Below are 8,204 nucleotides of genomic sequence, written 5' to 3' on the forward strand. Positions count from 1 at the left end.
ATATCCATTTAAATTTGACACATGCAAACAAATTTCAAGAATTAAATTTAACAATAAAATTTTGAATTTAAATAACTAAAAAAATATAGAAAATTTGATAACTTTGTCATTAAAACAAAATGGCAAGTTACACAAATTAACCAAATTTGGGGGAATTCACAAATTGGATACCTAAATAGTGGAACTTAGGGATCGGTCGTAGGACACTTTTTTTACTTCATTTGTTTTTCTCCTTTTTGTCCATAAAGGCTTAGGCATGATCATATATATGTTACCCATCAATAAAATATCAAATATCTTTACTATATTATTAAGCGCTATATTATTAAGCGCATGTTGCCCATTTCTTGAAATTAAGAGGTACAACAAATATTACCTCATGTACAATAATATTAAGCATTATACTATTATACTACACGGATTACCTTACCTAATCTCCTAAACAGCTGCCATCTAACCTATTCACATCGACACCACCAAATATGCAGTGAAGACTTTCACCTTTCCAACTTCATCCGATGCTTCGAGACCCTCTACTTTGGTGAATGCCCGCGTATAGTGGAAAGAAACTCTGGAGGCGCACGTAGATCAGAAACCTCCGTTGTTTGAAAAAAAAAAGGAAAAATTAGGGCAAGATTTTTTAGATCTGTCACGGAGGCGGTGATGAAGATAGACTAATGCTACTCAAGGGTTTTAGTGGAGCTTTCAGGAAACCAAACCAACACCAGCATCGCATCGTCAAGAACAAATCCCTGGCATAATCTCCTGATTCCAGGATTTCAATGTGTCTTCCATCTATTTCGATGAATACTATTGGGTAATTTTCTATTAATACTCTTAAACCTTTGCTGATTTTTTTTTGTAGGTACCTTTGTTTATAAAATGATTTTCAAATACCATCATTATTATTTGAATGTTATTCCTTTTCGCAAGGTATGTTCAATGGTTACCTATTTTGCATTTTCGGGGTTTGAAGACCTACTGTTGCTTGAGTGTCTTGATTAGGTTTGGTTCTTTCTATAATTTCTTTTAATATGTGGTTCTCTCTATATATATAACATCTTCCCCTACAGCCAATTCCGACATGTCCAACACCATCATCTGCCCTCTTCTGCATATATTTGCATCATCGAACCACCGGTGCACCACACTAAATCAACGCTTTGCACCATCCTTATACTCTCCTACAATTCTCTTTCTCTCTCTCTCTCTCTCTCTCTCTCTCTCTCTCTCTCTCTCTCTCTCTCTCTCCAAACCACCACATAAACACCATCACTCAGAAACTAATACCCTTCACCTCTGTGTGTTACTACTACTTATGAGAGACTTTAAAGTATTAACCGACCACACCTCTACTAGCCATGGCCATGTAAGAAGAAAACCATGTATCTATGAACACACATCACCATTGTACCTCTATTACCGTGAAGTTTAGGACTTTTGTATTGGTTGGACCATTTTGGATGGATATTGATTTCTTTCTTTGTATGTCCTGGCACACACACACTCACAAAACCATTTCTTTTTCTATCTAGAATTATGAATATCCATAGAAGTGTTGAACAAATTCGTGATGTATTGATTTAATTTTGCTGTTTTGAACTGTAAGCATCATATTATCAGTAATCATAGTTAGCCCCCACATTGTCCCTTCTTCACTTCTCCTTCACAGCCTCACTTACCCTTGAAGATTCTTATTTTTTGGAGCTTTGTTTAATGTTCTTTGTCTTTTTCTCTTTTTCATTATGGTTTTTTATGTAATAGAATTGGTTTTTTAACTTTGTGTGTGTGTGTGTGTGATTACATGTGTATTCAAATTTAATCAATTTATTTAGTTTAAAAGAGCAAAAATAGACCCAGTAACACTAGAAAAAATCACATATAACAGGTGGACCAAACATGAAAGTTTAGATGAAAATAACAAAACTCATTCTAGAAGACAAATGTAAAATGACGGAAGTAACCCTAAAAAGAATAGGGATTGGTAAGGTCTAGAGGGAAAAGAATGGGTGAATGAAGGTGGTGTGGAGAATCAACATGTTATTAATTCTCCAGGTTCTCCACTAACTCCTGCACTCTGATATTGCTCATCAAGCTCTATGTTCAATCACCAGACACATACTGTAAACTTGAATTCAATGTAAGATTCCATTAATCTTGATATCATTCAATATGAGGTATAATCATACCGAATGTAATTTTTTGTCATTACAAATTATATAAGTGATAAATTATCTTACCATTCCAAGATGGAATGAAAAAAAAAAAACCAATCCCAAGAATGAAAATTAGCATAATGGAATGAGTGGAATGGTCAATTCCATTCCATCATTTGTAGGGATTACTATACTTGGCTGAAGCCATTAGTGTTGAAAACAGAGCAAGATCCACATCTCGCATTTCCCGATTGCCAACTTCAAAATATGGATACATGGTTTTCTTAAAGAATAAGAAAAATGAAGAAAAGTAAGAACAATTTCTAATCATATTTCTTTTTTAAGTTTAATCTTTTTTTTATAATCTTCAAGTAGCTTTAACATGATTGTTTTTTACATGTGTGATATGTCAATTTGAATTCAGCTTTGGTGAATGGTATCGAAAGTCACAATGTTTAGTAGAATTAGATGAAATGATGTTGAGTTTAAATGAAAAGCTCCAATTACCTTTTCGTTTATTTGAATAGGTGCAACAGTGGCATCACATGCATTCACCAACACAAGCATGGTTATTTTCATGGTTTGTTTGCTATTCTTGGTTAAAAAGAAATAAATTGTCTATGTTAGTAAAAAGAATAAAGTATATTGCTATTAGTATGAACTGAATATTATTAACAAACTTTCTTATGTTTTTGTAATTTTTCACAAAAGGTGATATAGAACTGAAGGATAATGGTTGACTATGTGTGGATAAGGCTGGTGGATCACTAATACACATATGTATGGGTAGTGGACTTGGATTTATTTGTTTTATAGTTTTGTGGTTAATAAAAGAACATTGGTATTATTGAGGTACAATTCACCATTTTCTTCTCTTGTCTTCAACATTCCTTGAATTTTATGTGACATCTATTTGTAATTTGATTTCATTTTTATCTTGGAATTTTATCCCTCCTTTTGGTATGTAATTATTTTTGAAAAAATTGTTATTTCTATGAAAGATAACTATATGTTGATTATGTAATACAAAAATATGAAATCACTAAACTAGGTAAACCATCCCAATATTTGTTTCCTGTAAACAAGGATGAATATATTAATATAGTTTGTTTGTTTTCTTTAATATAAAAAATGTCACGCAATTGTATCATGTAATCATTTTAGTTTGTCTTAATACTAACTTTTATATAAATTTTAAAAGTATGTCAAAATTGATTTTATTATACATATCTATTCAATCTGTTAAATAGATACGAGTTATATCATTATGAAATACAATTACAATTCATTTTATTTTTGAATTTATGACAAGACTAATATATTATTTTTGTTTTATTAGTTTTTATATATCTTCAATAACCGAGGTAAAGTTATTTAACTAAAAAATTAAATACATGGCACAACATCTTTGTTTGATGCAACACAAAACTTTTGTTTGAAAAAAATCTAACATTTAACTTCAAATATTTTGTTTAGTTCGGTTTATAAATAAAAACAATATACATTAAAAATATGTATTTTTAGTTTGGTCTTTAGGACCGGTTGGATCAATTGAACCATCTAAATGGTAAGATGGCCAGTTTGATGTCCAGTCTGGTTTTCAAAACCTTGCCTACGACTGAAAGTTGGATTCCCGATAATAATGTTATGAAATCTCGACCCATCAACCAGATTGTATAAAAAGATATTGATTGATACGTAAAAGTTTTGAGCACAATGTTATTGATGTCAAAATAGTTGTCGGTCAAAATGCTAAAAAGATATTATTTTTGTTGTTAGGTCCAAATTCCAGATATCCAAATCAATGATTAAAAAGATAGTAATCAAACACAATAAGAATGGAGTAGAAGAAGAATTAAACCACGCATGTACACGTTAATATCACAAAAACATCTGGTACACCTTGGATACACGCACATGGACCGTGAACTCACTGTCTGACATCAAATCTGACAAAAGACTGACAGACTCCTATTTAAATGAAACATATCAACCGCAAATGGGGTTACCGTGAACACCCTCACAACCGCAAACACTAGACGAAAGAGCTACAAACACCCTGAAACCTACCAAGACATGAACAAGAAAATACCTAGCTCAAACCATTAAATTGTGCCGTAACATTTGTCGGTGATTCATTTATGTCTGTATGAATATGACATGTTCTCATTCAAGCATAAGAGAAAACAATTTCTAACTCTATTATGTTTCATAATGATAATCATTAAAGCTCACGGACAAACACTTACATGTATATGTATTTACAAAATCGGTTTTCTCGCATGACACACTTTATGTGGTATTATCCAGAGGGATATCACGTGTCAATACAAAAGTATTAGTAAACCCTAATGAACAATTCAACGAGAGTGATATTTATACATCAGATGTGGTGTATAAGAAAGTTTTGCACGATTAATAATGTGTTTATTTACATTTGTAAAGAAGCTCAATTTTTCATTTTTAATTCTTATCGGTTTCTTTTTTTTTCTTCATGACTCTTATTGATAAATGTTTAGATATAATATACTATTTGTACAAACAAAAAAAACTAATTGCCTTTAAAAAGCTATTTGCACCCGTCGCTTGGCGCGGGTAAACGGCTAGTATATATAATATATCGATTTGAAATCCTTTAGAATTATGGATTGGGATCCTTTATTTGAAACTTTAACGTTCATTCCCAAAACATGAACACTAATGCAAATATAAGGGTTGACTACGTCGACCAAAAGATGCAATAAACTCTTTGCATTCTATCGGTATCACCGGCTACCACCGTCATGTGCTGGCACTGTACCTTCAAATTGATAGACTACCGGGTCTCTCTCTCTCTCGTAATATATCTTGTAAACCTTATACTAAAAGCATGAGTTATGAGAGATGTATTTCCAAATGTTGTGGGAAAACGAGTTAGAGTAGTTGATCAAATAACATTTACAAAGAACACACAACGGAAAAAATTGTCGCATCTGACCCCCGCAACGCAGGGTTCCCCACTAGTTTATACTTATTAGAGATGGATAAAAATTCCACGGTTTCGAATAGATTATCGGGTGGTACCGAGAGGAGGTAGAGTGTTAAATGAGCTGGAAATTTTGATGGTGGTTGTTAATAACAGAAGTCTGTCCACATGTTAAGATTTATATAACTCTGAAAAGCTGATGGCTCAGGCCTTTTTTCGCTAAACTCTAAGAAATTTGTTGACTAAAAAAGTGGAAGGAAATAATTCTGTTCATGGCTTTAAATGGGTGAATTGGGTACCTATAAAAATTAAGTGTTTTGTATGGAGATTACATCTCTTTTAAATAGATTGCTTGTTGCTAGCAATCTCGTTAGGAGAGGCATCGTTTTATAGTCAACTTTTTGCCTCTTTTGTTGCACTGTTGAGGAAAGTAGCAATCACATATTGTTTGGTTGTGAACTCGATCGACCCAAATATAAGATTAGTTTGTTAATTGGAGTGGCTTAGTTAATTACAAAGCTGGAAATAGTGAAGAACTCCTAGATGTGTTGAAAGCTATAGTTAATTGGTTGGTGTTCAACGACAAAATATGCACTCCCTTAAAGTCGGCAAATGATATTCAGTTAATTGCTTTTTAACTGCATCATACGTATATCTCCTTTTGATTTTATTTGTTGGTTTGATTTGTATAACTCCCCTTTTAATGCTTGTATTTTGTAATGTTTGTATTTTGTTTCTTACTCTAGCTTCTTGCTAGTTTTAATGCATCCACCGTTAAAAAAAAAAAAAAAAAAAAAAAAAAAAAAAAAAAAAAAAAAAATGAAACGATGAAACTCATTTTTCTTAAAATGGATCCCGGTAAGAGCACCAATGGCATTATGCTTTAAAGTAGGCCTACTTGTGTAGGTTGTTTTGAACACTTTAAGTTAAGTCGATTAATAATCATCCTCTAACCCACTATTTTGGTCGAGTTAGTAAAGAGCAATTTTAATTTTAATCGTTTAATATTATTTATTATAACTTAGTAATGTACTAAGGATTTTTTTTTAATATTATTTGAACGTGAGATTTATTCCTGTTATTTAATAACATATTTTATTAATGATTCTCAATTATATTTTATATTTAGTTATTATTTTCTTTGTTTTGATAAATTAATCTTATTTGTTAAATATTAAAATAAAATAAATAGTTATAGATTTTTTTTTTTTTGCAGCAAACTTTATTAAATTAAAATAAGATCAATATCAATGTCATATTTTCTTAACAATAACAAAGAGAAAGGATGGTTTTATAAAATGTTTCAAAAACATGAACAAAGTATTCAATTACTGAAAAAAGTGTTTTTAAACGTTTTATATTCAGGAGAGATATAAAAATATGATTCTTTTTAAATGGTAAGCCAGATCCACTGGGCGGAGGCCCATGCAGAACATGACCCAAATCAAATTATTTGGTGATTAAATCATAGAGCATTAGAAATATTTCACCAACATAACTATTGGAGTATTCATCAAATATCATGAAGTAGTTTTTTCTAAAAATGAACGTTTTTTTTTTTTTTTTTTTTTTTTTTTTTTTTAAACTGTCACACTTTCATTCAATTTATCAAATATCATTTTATAATTATTTTGAATTAATTTTTTCCAGATATCATTTTATAAGCTTTTTTATTTTATTAAATTCCACATGATAATTTAATATAATAATTATAATAAAATAATAAATGTAGTAATAAATAGATATCAATTTCATTAATGAACTTAGCTTTTAATTTCAAAATTTTCAAAACTAAAGATTATTAGTTTCTTTTATTTATTTAAATTATTTATTTAAATTTAAAAAATAAAAACATTTATATCATAATAATTCGTTATTTTTCTTATTTTCTTATAAATTCAAAGTTCTAAAATATGTTGATATTTGTATTTAATTTTTTAAAATTAACTCATGTAATACATTGATCTCACAATTAGTCCATTTAATAAATCTTCCGTAATAAATGAAAATAATTTTGCCACTAGTCATTCTCTTATGTATTATGTCACATGTTATTTTTTTGGTAAAAGTTGGATTAATTTATACCCATGTGTCATTTTGTGGTTTTTTTCATTTTATTAAATTTCATATAACACTTAAATGTAATAATAAATGTATATTTAATTCATAAATGCAACTGTCCTTATAATTTTAAAATTTCTAAATGGAATCCAATTATTTGTTTATTTATTTAAATTATTAATATAAATTTAGAAGATAAATAAGCACTTCAATTTTAATAATTAAATATTTTACTTTTTCCTTATAAATTTAAGTTTGTTAAATTGCTAGATCTTAATATTTGTCATTGTCACCAAAGGAACACGTCTCGTCATAGGATAGAATCTCTTGGCCAATGAAGTTGTCTTCGGGGAGAGCTAAGATGTTTTTACGAGAAATGGCTATTTTTCTAACCATAATAGAAGAAGTAAAAACGTAGAGATAATTACTTTCTAATGGATCGCCGGTAATCCAAAGGTAGCGCAAGGAAACAAAATAAGAACGAGACGACTAAAGAATGGTGGAACTGATCACCTTTATCTATACTATGGATTTGAGGCTGATTTGACTATTAACGACTAGTTACCCACCCGTTGGATTTCAAAATTACCTAGCCGTTAATGGTTAATTTTGAAGATTACTTTTCTCTCGCTTCGTTTATCTCTCTTTAATTTAAGTTATTTCTTTAATATTCTCGAAATTAACTCCTACATTTGTAGGAATAACTTTGGGGAAATTGTTAGGGTCAGGATCCTCAAAGGATTTAGGAACCTCAAACTTAATCATATATTCAAGATCTTTAACTATCTCAGGATCCCGATTATTACCGTTATTATTATTTATTAACATTTATAACGATTATAATTCATTCATAACTAACACGTGTGTAGAAATAGTCAAGACAATACTTATTCTCAACAGAGTTTCATCTCAACTATGATAAAGATCCAGAATACCAAGTCAAACAACATTTACAAAGAAGGTTATTGAGGAGCCTAGGAATATCATACATCTTGTTAGCTAGTTTAGACTATAAATTGACA

At 30.1% G+C, this 8,204-nt stretch overlaps 1 long non-coding RNA gene across 1 annotated transcript; it reads left to right on the forward strand.

Annotated features, from left to right (window-relative positions):
• Nucleotides 1-344: 344 nt before the first annotated feature.
• Nucleotides 345-3,116, forward strand: LOC144999893 (uncharacterized). Its single transcript, XR_013661034.1, has 3 exons — nt 345-817; nt 2,684-2,736; nt 2,868-3,116. It is a non-coding gene; the product is annotated as an uncharacterized LOC144999893 (long non-coding RNA).
• Nucleotides 3,117-8,204: the final 5,088 nt, after the last annotated feature.

Source organism: Lactuca saligna, chromosome 6, assembly GCF_052625555.1.
Source record: "Lactuca saligna cultivar CGN05327 chromosome 6, ASM5262555v1, whole genome shotgun sequence".
Lineage (NCBI taxonomy): Eukaryota > Viridiplantae > Streptophyta > Magnoliopsida > Asterales > Asteraceae > Lactuca > Lactuca saligna.